Consider the following 12,118-nt stretch of genomic DNA (forward strand, 5'->3'; position numbering starts at 1 on the left):
AAGAAAATGGGAAAACAGATACCGGATTCCCGTAAAATCGGGTGGTAAACCGACCCCTTTGGGGCAAAAAATGGCTCCGTTTTCCCAAAAAACGAACCGTTTTGGAGTTATGGCCATTTTAAAATCGAAAAAAAAAATTCGAAAAAGGGCCGTATCTCGGTAACGGTGCGTCGGAGGCGAAAAATAAGCGAATTTTCGTACCGAGTTTACCATAACGCGCGTAGAGTGGTGCGGTTTCGTAAACACTATAGCCTGGTAGGTTTCCGACGTTCCTCCTATCCATTCAAGTTTTAAATTTTAAATCGAGGTAGGCTCGCAATACTCTATACGATGCCGGCGGGGGTACCAAAATCAAGAAAATGGGAAAACAGATATCGGATTCCCGTAAAATGGGGCCGTAAACCGTCCCCTTTGGGGCAAAAAATTTCTCGGTTTTCCCAAAAAACGAACCGTTTTCGAGTTATGACCATTTTAAAATCGAAATAAAAAATTCGAAAAAGGGCCGTATCTCGGTAACGGTGCGTCGGAGGCGAAAAATAAGCGAATTTTCGTACCGAGCTCAACGTAATTCGCGTAGAGTAGTGCGGTTTCGTAAACACTATAGCCTGGTAGGTTTCCGACGTTCCTCCTATCCATTCAAGTTTTAAATTTTAAATCGAGGTAGGCTCGCAATACTCTATACGATGCCGGCGGGGGTACCAAAATCAAGAAAATGGGAAAACAGATACCGGATTCCCGTAAAATCGGGTGGTAAACCGACCCCTTTGGGGCAAAAAATTGCTCGGTTTTCCCAAAAAACGAACCGTTTTCGAGTTATGACCATTTTAAAATCGAAATAAAAAATTCGAAAAAGGGCCGTATCTCGGTAAGGGTGCGTCGGAGGCGAAAAATAAGCGAATTTTCGTACCGAGTTTACTGTAACGCGCGTAGAGTGGTGCGGTTTCGTAAACACTATAGCCTGGTAGGTTTCCGACGTTCCTCCTATCCATTCAAGTTTGAAATTTTAAATCGAGGTAGGCTCGCAATACTCTATACGATGCCGGCGGGGGTACCAAAATCAAGAAAATGGGAAAACAGATATCGGATTCCCGTAAAATGGGGCCGTAAACCGTCCCCTTTGGGGCAAAAAATTGCTCGGTTTTCCCAAAAAACGAACCGTTTTCGAGTTATGACCATTTTAAAATCGAAATAAAAAATTCGAAAAAGGGCCGTATCTCGGTAAGGGTGCGTCGGAGGCGAAAAATAAGCGAATTTTCGTACCGAGTTTACTGTAACGCGCGTAGAGTGGTGCGGTTTCGTAAACACTATAGCCTGGTAGGTTTCCGACGTTCCTCCTATCCATTCAAGTTTGAAATTTTAAAGCGAGGTAGGCTTTCATTTTTCCCTTTTTAAAATCGATCATCGATTTATCGGATTATTTTCGTGATTTTTGCATCTCTTAAATATGGCAACGTCCGACGATTCTCTAACAGCCGTTATTTTACCCGCGAAAAAATGATTTACGATCGACGGACAGAAAAGCGTTATAAAAGTGGATGGGGTGACACTGTTGCCAGAAGCATCCCTGCATTGTGATTTATATCGATTTTTATTGAAAAAAGATCAATTTCAATTCAACGAAAAGAGACGGGATGCAGTTGAAAGTGTTTCCAGATAGATTTCGACGATTCTCATAATTGGTAAAAACAAAAATTAACTCGCATCATTTTTAATAACTACGTTTTGCGCTCAACGTGGCAACGTTCGACGATCTTAGCGATCGTTATCCTAGGCGCGAAATATTAAATAATTGGTGGGGGTGACAATGTAGGTGGGATGATCTTCATCGAGATTTGCATTTATTTAGTTTGTTTTAAAAGTGCACCCGAGAAAGTTAATTGTGATTGATTTTCTTTTTTTAAGGTAATTAAATATAATTCTATTGCTATGTGCTCCTACCCGGACATGAAGAAAAAGTTTTCGAGTTGCGACTATCTCTCGCTAATATATTTTAGTATTTTTTTTCTTTGCATTGGTTTTTACATCTCTAGCGTCATATTCAAAAATTTTAAAAATATACCGGATGTCCTTAAATTATTTCCTACGTAAAATCATACGCGGGTTGCGTAACTCTGTTTTCACACCATCACACGTACTCCGATAACGTAGTTTGCTTTTGATCACATACAGGTTGTCCCATTTTCTTTACATTGGTTCTATGTGTTTCGTTATTATATCGCTTCTTTTGAGTCAACGATACTTTCGTTTTCGTTATTTTTATTTCCTTCTTTGAATTTAAATTGTATACAGGACGTCGCGATATTGTTCCCCGTGTTAAATGAGTATTTCGATTTAAATTTGCTAATGTTTTTGCATCTCTGGCTTTATAATTTTAAATTTAGTTTTTTAAAAATATACCGGATGTCCTTAAATTATTTCCTACGTTAAATCATGCGCGGGTTGCGTAACTCTGTTTTTACACCATCACACGTACTCCGATAACGTAGTTTGGTTTTAATCACATACAGGTTGTCCCATTTTCTTTACATTGGTTCTATGTGTTTCGTTATTATATCGCTTCTTTTGAGTCAACGATACTTTCGTTTTCGTTATTTTTATTTCCTTCTTTGAATTTAAATTGTATACAGGACGTCGCGATATTGTTCCCCGTGGTAAATGAGTATTTCGATTTAAATTTGCTAATGTTTTTGCATCTCTGGCTTTATAATTTTAAATTTAGTTTTTTAAAAATATACCGGATGTCCTTCAATTATTTCCTACGTTAAATCATGCGCGGGTTGCGTACTCTGTTTTTACACCATCACACGTACTTCGATAAGGTAGTTTGCTTTTAATCACATACAGGTTGTCCCATTTTTTTTATATTGGTTCCATGTGTTACGTTATTATATCGCTTCTTTTGAGTCAACGATACTTTCGTTTTCGTTATTTTTATTTCCTTCTTTGAATTTAAATTTTATACAGGACGTCGCGATATCGTTCCCCGCGGTAAATGAATATTTCGATTTAAATTTGCTAATGTTTTTGCATTTCTGGCTTCATAATTTTAAATTTAGTTTTTTAAAAATATACCGGATGTCCTTAAATTATTTCCTACCTAAAATCATGCGCGGGTTGCGTAACTCTGTTTTTACACCATCACACGTACTCCGATAAGGTAGTTTGCTTTTAATCACATACAGGTTGTCCCACTTTCTTTACATTGGTTCTATGTGTTTCGTTATTATATCGCTCCTTTTGAGTCAACGATACTTTCGTTTTCGTTATTTTTATTTCCTTCTTTCAATTTAAATTGTATACAGGACGTCGCGATATTGTTCCCCGCGGTAAATGAGTATTTCGATTTAAATTTGCTAATGTTTTTGCATCTCTGGCTTTATAATTTTAAATTTAATTTTTTAAAAATATACCGGATGTCCTTAAATTATTTCCTACGTTAAATCATGCGCGGGTTGCGTAACTCTGTTTTCGCACCATCACACGTACTCCGATAAAATAGTTTGCTTCTAATCATAATAATAATAAAATTTCAATCTTCTCGGAGCGACGTAGGTATTTTAAAAAACCAAAAACATAAATTTTTGGACAAATTCACGACCAAACACTCATGAAAATTTGGATCGAGGTAGATGTTAACCGATCCGGCTCAAATTTGGCACGAAGATAGGGGGTCGGGGGGGTATTCAAAAAAAATAGTCAGTTGTTTAATTATAACTTTCTTAGTCCTTCCGGGGGACGAAATATTAACAAAAAAAACGGAATTTTTTCAAAATATGTTTTATATTTCCGTTATTTATGACTCTAGGAATTTAAAAACCTATACATTATAAACTTTGGTGTTTTCTCTATTTAATGATACTAAAAGATCTTACACAAGTTGTATGGTTTTTGGTCGGGAATGCTTTTTGTTGGAGACTGCATTTTTTTCAAAAATTGTATTAATTATTATTTATATTTAAATGGTGAGAGCTGAGGAGGACTTTATAATTTTTATTTATAGATCTCATTGGCCTCCATCTTTAAAAAAAAAATCAATTTTTTCGAAGTAATGCAGGTATTTAAAAAAAATAAAAATGGGAATTTTTGAGGAGTATCACGATATCCATGAAAATTATAATCTGAGAATATTAATTAATGATGGGGAGGGCGGGAGACGGACGTTATGGTATTTGCGAATAGACCTCATTAACCTCTAACTCTGATAAAAATTTCAACCTTCTGGGAGAAACATAGATATTTTTAAAAATTAAAAATCTAAAATTTTTGAAGAGAAACATGATAAATACGAAAATATAAAATGCAAATATTAACCGAAAATGGGGGGTTGCGGGGGGGACGTTATAGTATCTGCGAATAGACCTCATTAGTGTGTATCTTTCGTAAAAATTTCAACTTTCTCGGATTCATATGGGTTGAGAAATAACCTAAAAATTTCAGTTTAAATGGAAAAATCGGCTTAAAAATCAATAATCAATTTTGAATGTTTTATATCTTATTTGTTTATAATTTTGAGAACTTGAAATTTATGTGGTAAATACTTTGGTTCTTTCTCTATAAAAAAATCCTAAAATGATTCCCACAAGTTATACCGTTTGTCGTCAGGAACGGTTTTTTCATGGGGTTATAAATTTATATTGAATAATTAATTATATTTAAACGGAGGGGGCTGGGGGGAATTTTATGGTATCTGTGGATAGATCTCATTAACCTCTATTTTTTATAGGAATTTTAACCTTCTCGGAACAACGTAAGTATTTGAAAAAATTAAAAAAACATTATAAATGCAGGGTATACGGGAAAATGGGTTATATTGATAAATCATCGATAATTTATGGTTTTTTTCCAAAAATAATTACAAATTCGAATTTCTCGTCCCCGAAAACCCCCCTATGCAAAATTTTATCCAGTTTTGAGAAATCACCTCGAAATCGCATTTCGGGCTCAAAAATCGGCCCGAAAATCGATGGTCGATTTTCAAAGTTTAATATCTCGCTTATTTACAATTTTGAGAATTTGAAATTTATACGTTATATACCTTGGTCTTTCCTCTATCCGATGATATCAAAAAGTTTTATCCAAGTCGTGTCGTTTGCCGTCGGGAGCGGCTTTTGTGGGAGTTTGCAAATTTTTAAAAAATGCTTAATTGCAATTAAATGGAGGGGGCTGGGGGGGACTTTATGGTATCTACGGATAGACCTCATCGACCTCCATCTTTTGATAAGATTTTAATCTCCTCGGACCGACGTAGGTATTTTAAAAAATCAAAAACATAAATTTTTGGACAAAATCACGACCAAACACACTCATGAAAATTTGGATCGAGGTCGATATTAACCGATCCGGCTCAAATTTGGCACGAAGATAGGTGGTCGGGGGGGTATTCAAAAAAAATAGTCAATTGTTTAATTATAACTTTCTTAGTCCTTTCGGGGGATGAAATATTAACAAAAAAAACGGATTATTTTCAAAAAATGTTTTATATTTCCGTTATTTATGATTCTAGGAACTTAAAAACCTATTTATTATATACTTTGGTCTTTTCTCTATTTAATGATACTAAAAGATCTTACACAGGTTCTATAGCTTTTTGTCGGGAATGCTTTATGTTGGAGACTGCATTTTTTTCAAAAATTGTATTAATTATTATTTATATTTAAATGGTGAGAGCTGAAGAGGACTTTATAATTTTTATTCATAGATCTCATTGACCTCCATCTTTAAAAAAAAATCAATCCCTTCGAAGTAATGCAGGTATTTAAAAAAAATAAAAATGTGAATTTTTGAAGAGTATCACGATATCCATGAAAATTATAATTTGAGATTATTAATTAATGATGGGGAGGGCGGGGGACAGACGTTATGGTATTTGCGAATAGACCACATTGACCTCTAACTCTGATAAAAATTTCAATTTTCTGGGAGAAACATAGATATTTTTAAAAATTAAAAATCTTAAATTTTTGAAGGGAAACATGATAAATACGAAAATATAAAATGCAAATTATAACCGAAAATGGGGGGTTACGAGGGGGACGTTGTAGTATCTACGAATAGACCTCATTAGTGTGTATCTTTTGTAAAAATTTCAACTTTCTCGGATTCATATAGTTTGAGAAATAACCTTAAAATCTTATTTTAAATGGAAAAATTGACTTAAAAATTAATGATCAATTTTTAACGTTTTATATCTTATTTACTTATTATTTTAAAAAATCGAAATTTACATGTTAAGTACCTTGGTTCTTCCTCTATCCAACGATACCAAAAACATTCCCACAAGTTACACCGTTTGCCGTCGAAAGCGATTTATGCATAAGGCTGTAAATTTCTAAACAATAATTAATGTTAATTAAACGGTGGGGGGTGAGGGGAGTTTTATAGTATTTGTGAATAGACCCCATTGACCTCCATCCTTGATAAAAATTTCAAACTTCTCGGAGCAACGTAAGTATTTTAAAAAATTAAAAATCTAAATTTCTAAAGAAAATTATGACAAACATTGAAAGAATAAATCGAAAATATTAACTAAAAATGGGGGGTGGGGGGGGGATTTTATAGTGGCTGCGAATAGACTTTATTAACCTTCAACTTCAAAAAAAATTTCAATCCTCTCGGAGTTACGTAAGTATTAAAAAAAAAAAATAGAATTGTTAATATTGTGAAAAGAATGTTTCTAATTCAGAAGCAGGCTATGAGATCTATTTGAATGCTTTACTGTGATTGGTCCGATGATTATACGTGTAATTTTCCTAATCTTTGATCCTATTGGTCCGTGCATGTCGTGGGAGGCTCCTTTCATTATAGATATTCCTTGGAATGACGTCATGAATGATAACGGTATCGAAGGCGGTTATGGGGGTTTTGAGGTGCGCTGAAGACGATGCAATTATTTAAAATTGTGTCCGACGTTTCGTTTTAATAGAAAGGCATCTTCAGAGCACTAATTTGTAATAATTGTAATTTGAAGGTGGTTCCGGGGATTTTAAGGTGCGCTGAAGACGATGCAATGATTTAAAATTGTGTCCGACGTTTCGTTTTAGTAGGAAGCCATCTTCAGAGCACTAATTCGTAATAATTGGAATTTGAAGGTGGTTCCGGGGGTTTTAAGGTGCGCTGAAGACGATGCAATGATTTAAAATTGGGTCCGACGTTTCGTTTTAGTAGGAAGCCATCTTCAGGGCACTAATTCGTAATAATTGGAATTTGAAGGTGGTTCCGGGGGTTTTAAGATGCGCTGAAGACGATGCAATGATTTAAAATTGTGTCCGACGTTTCGTTTTCGCAGGAAGCCATCTTCAGAGCACTAATTCATAATAATTGGAATTTGAAGGTGGTTCCGGGGGTTTTGAGGTGCGCTAAAGACGATGCAATGATTTAAAATTTTGTCCGACGTTTCGTTTTCGTAGGAAACCATCTTAAGAGCACTAATTCGTAATAATAGGAATTTGAAGGTGGTTCCGGGGGTTTTGAGGTTCGCTGAAGACGATGCAATGATTTTAAATTTTGTCCGACGTTTCGTTTTCGCAGGAAGCCATCTTCAGGGCACTAATTCGTAATAATTGGAATTTGAAGGTGGTTCCCGGGGTTTTGAGGTTCGCTGAAGACGATGCAATGATTTAGAATTGTGTCCGACGTTTCGTTTTAATAGGAAGCCCTCTTCAGGCGGTCCGTATACAGAGGCGATCTGTATATGGAGGCGGTCTGTATATGGAGGCGGTCCGTATATGGAGGCGGTCTGTATATGGAGGCGGTCCGTATATGGAGGCGGTCCGTATACCGAGGCGATCTGTATATGGAGGCGATCTGTATATGGAGGCGGTCTGTATATGTAGGCGGTCTGTATATGTAGGCGGTCTGTATATGGAGGCGGTTTGTATATGTAGGCGGTCTGTATATGGAGGCGGTCTGTATATGGAGGCGGTCCGTATATGGAGGCGGTCTGTATATGGAGGGGGTCTATATACGGAGGCGGTCTGTATATGTAGGCGGTCTGTATATGGAGGCGGTCTATATATGGAGGCGGTTCGTATACGGAGGCGGTCTGTATATGGAGGCGGTCCGTATACAGAGGCGATCTGTATATGGAGGCGGTCTGTATATAGAGGCGGTCCGTATATGGAGGCGGTCTGTATATGAAGGCGGTCTGTATGTGGAGGCGGTCTGTATATATAAGCGGTCGGTATATGGAGGGGGTCTATATACGGAGGCGGTCTGTATATGTAGGCGGTCTGTATATGGAGGCGGTCTATATATGGAGGCGGTTCGTATACGGAGGCGGTCTGTATATGGAGGCGGTCCGTATATGGAGGCGGTCTGTATATGGAGGGGGTCTATATACGGAGGCGGTCTGTATATGTAGGCGGTCCGTATATGGAGGCGGTCTGTATATGGAGGCGGTCCGAACACAGAGGCGATCTGTATATGGAGGCGGCCTGTATATGGAGGCGGTCCGTATATGGAGGCGGTCTGTATATGGAGGCGGTCCGTACACAGAGGCGATCTGTATATGGAGGCGGCCTGTATATGGAGGCGGTCTGTATATGGAGGCGGTCCGTATATGGAGGCGGTCCGTATACGAACGCGGTCTGTATTTAGAGACGGTCCGTATATAATGGCGGTCCGTATATAAAGGCGTTCTGTATATGGAGGCGATCCCTATACGGAAGCGTATAGCAAGGCGATCCATATACGAAGGCGGTCTATATATATGGAGCCGGTCCGCATACAAAGGCGATCCGTATACGCGAATTCGAGGTGAAACCGCGAAAGGCTCATTAAATCAGTTACGGTTCCTTAGATCGTACCCACAATTACTTGGATAACTGTGGTAATTCTAGAGCTAATACATGCAAACAGAGGTCCGACCGGAGACGGAAGGAGTGCTTTTATTAGATCAAAACCAATCGGTGGCGGGTTCGCGCCCGACATCGTTCAACTTGGTGACTCTGAATAACTTTACGCTGATCGCACGGTCTCGCACCGGCGACGCATCTTTCAAATGTCTGCCTTATCAACTGTCGATGGTAGGTTCTGCGCCTACCATGGTCGTAACGGGTAACGGGGAATCAGGGTTCGATTCCGGAGAGGGAGCCTGAGAAACGGCTACCATATCCAAGGAGGGCAGCAGGCGCGCAAATTACCCACTCCCGGCACGGGGAGGTAGTGACGAAAAATAACGATACGGGACTCATCCGAGGCCCCGTAATCGGAATGAGTACACTCTAAACCCTTTAACGAGGATCAATTGGAGGGCAAGTCTGGTGCCAGCAGCCGCGGTAATTCCAGCTCCAATAGCGTATATTAAAGTTGTTGCGGTTAAAAAGCTCGTAGTCGAATTTGTGTCTCGCGCCGCCGGTTCATCGTCCGCGGTGTTAACTGGCGTGCCGCGAGACGTCCTGCCGGTGGACTTAGCCCGTTCACGCGGGCGGTCCAACTCAATCCTGCCGCGGTGCTCTTCATTGAGTGTCGAGGTGGGCCGGCACGTTTACTTTGAACAAATTAGAGTGCTTAAAGCAGGCTAAAACTTCGCCTGAATACTGTGTGCATGGAATAATGGAATAGGACCTCGGTTCTATTTTGTTGGTTTTCGGAACCCCGAGGTAATGATTAATAGGAACGGATGGGGGCATTCGTATTGCGACGTTAGAGGTGAAATTCTTGGATCGTCGCAAGACGGACAGAAGCGAAAGCATTTGCCAAAAACGTTTTCATTGATCAAGAACGAAAGTTAGAGGTTCGAAGGCGATCAGATACCGCCCTAGTTCTAACTGTAAACTATGCCAGCTAGCGATCCGCCGACGTTCCTCCGATGACTCGGCGGGCAGCTTCCGGGAAACCAAAGCTTTTGGGTTCCGGGGGAAGTATGGTTGCAAAGCTGAAACTTAAAGGAATTGACGGAAGGGCACCACCAGGAGTGGAGCCTGCGGCTTAATTTGACTCAACACGGGAAACCTCACCAGGCCCGGACACCGGAAGGATTGACAGATTGAGAGCTCTTTCTTGATTCGGTGGGTGGTGGTGCATGGCCGTTCTTAGTTGGTGGAGCGATTTGTCTGGTTAATTCCGATAACGAACGAGACTCTAGCCTGCTAACTAGGCGTATTTAGACATCTCAAAGGCCGGCCGGCTCGGGGTTCGCCCCGTTGTCGCGCGCGGTTTTTACTGTCTGCGTACAAACAATTCTTCTTAGAGGGACAGGCGGCTTCTAGCCGCACGAGATTGAGCAATAACAGGTCTGTGATGCCCTTAGATGTTCTGGGCCGCACGCGCGCTACACTGAAGGAATCAGCGTGTCCTCCCTGGCCGAGAGGCCCGGGTAACCCGCTGAACCTCCTTCGTGCTAGGGATTGGGGCTTGCAATTGTTCCCCATGAACGAGGAATTCCCAGTAAGCGCGAGTCATAAGCTCGCGTTGATTACGTCCCTGCCCTTTGTACACACCGCCCGTCGCTACTACCGATTGAATGATTTAGTGAGGTCTTCGGACCGATACGCCGATGGCGTTTCGGCGTCGTCGATGTGTCCGGGAAGTTGACCAAACTTGATCATTTAGAGGAAGTAAAAGTCGTAACAAGGTTTCCGTAGGTGAACCTGCGGAAGGATCATTAAAGTGATAATAAAAATTACACAGTTTGTCTTTATTTAGTCGAACGAATTTTTGTCGCCGACGCTCGGTCGAAAATAGATCGCGTCGATCTTTAAGTCGGCCGCGATTAAATTCGACGACTACGACGACCACTCGACCACCGTAAAAAAGGGGGGGAGAGAGGAGTAGGAGTAGGAGGAGCGCCGACAAAATTCCGGGTACCTAGACGGAACTCGAAGCGCGAAACCTAGTTTCGCGCTCGCCGTCGACAAGGTGTCAAACGATATTCGCCCGGAGCACCGAAAAGTACTTACACCCACCCGCGACCCGCGAGTAGGTGTGTATATAAACTTTAAACCGGCGCGGGTCGTCCGAACGCGAACGCGCGCGCGCCTACCGTCTGAATAATAATAAAGAACAAAGGGCGCGCGGCGAAGTGTTCCGTCGGATAGACCGGCCCGAAATCGAACTTTTTTTTTTTTTACGTCGAAAGGTATATACCTCGCCTTCCGTAAAAAATGTACGTGTCGATAACAACGCCGACGACTCTTTTTCGGAGACGAAAAGCGTTAAACCGATCGAAAAAAGATTACCCTAAACGGTGGATCACTTGGCTCGTGGGTCGATGAAGAACGCAGCTAATTGCGCGTCAACTTGTGAACTGCAGGACACATGAACATCGACATTTCGAACGCACATTGCGGTCCTCGGATTCTGTTCCCGGACCACTCCTGGCTGAGGGTCGTATCCAATTTAAAGACTGCTCGGTTTTTTCGCCCGCGAGGCGCGAGAAACGTCGCAGCGAGTTGGACGTGTAGCGCGGGAAGGAGTGAGGAGAGGAGAGCAGCAGCAGCACGTTCGCGCTTAGCGCGCGATCTCTCCTACCCGGTCTCGCGACGTTTTAAAACGCGAAAGCGAAACTCCGGCCGCGTTCTAAGGAACGCGACCGAGTTTGCGAACGACGTCGATTTTCGACGCACCGGTTCGTCGCGTCGCGCTCGCTTAAAAGCGCGAGAGACGAGCGTAATTAAAACCGCCCGCGTATGTCGCAGGTCCGCGCAAAATTGACGATCGTCGTGTCCGTTATTTTCTCGATAAGAAGAAAAGGTGTCCGACGTCTGATCGTTTGCGGCCGCGTAACGAGTGGATAGCGGTTTTAAATATAAACGCTGAACCGTTTCGAAATTCACGTCTACGTTTTATATATATATATATATATATATATATATATATATATATATATATATATATATATATATATATATATATATATATATATATATTTATATATATAATGATATTATCGATCGACCTCAGAGCAGGTGAGACTACCCGCCGAATTTAAGCATATTAATAAGCGGAGGAAAAGAAACTAATTAGGATTCCCTCAGTAGCTGCGAGCGAACAGGGAAGAGCCCAGCACCGAATCCCGCGGCCGATACCGGGCGCCGGGAAATGTGGTGTTAGGGAGGTTCCGTTATCCCGAGATCGTCCGGCGCGTCCAAGTCCTTCTTGAACGGGGCCACAGCCCATA

At 41.0% G+C, this 12,118-nt stretch overlaps 1 non-coding gene and 2 pseudogenes across 1 annotated transcript; all 3 read left to right on the plus strand.

Moving 5' to 3' along the window:
* The first annotated feature begins 8,676 nt into the window (after positions 1–8,676).
* Positions 8,677–10,606, plus strand: LOC132695942 (small subunit ribosomal RNA; annotated as a pseudogene).
* Positions 10,607–11,174: 568 nt separating this feature from the next.
* On the plus strand, positions 11,175–11,329 carry LOC132695947 (5.8S ribosomal RNA). The gene has a single exon (XR_009617948.1). It is a non-coding gene; the product is annotated as a 5.8S ribosomal RNA (ribosomal RNA).
* A 563-nt stretch (positions 11,330–11,892) lies between these two features.
* Positions 11,893–12,118, plus strand: part of LOC132695944 (large subunit ribosomal RNA) — an 8,033-nt pseudogene continuing 7,807 nt past the window's right edge.

Source organism: Cylas formicarius, unplaced genomic scaffold (genome assembly GCF_029955315.1).
Source record: "Cylas formicarius isolate icCylForm1 unplaced genomic scaffold, icCylForm1.1 PGA_scaffold_16__1_contigs__length_5364039, whole genome shotgun sequence".
Classification (NCBI taxonomy): domain Eukaryota; kingdom Metazoa; phylum Arthropoda; class Insecta; order Coleoptera; family Brentidae; genus Cylas; species Cylas formicarius.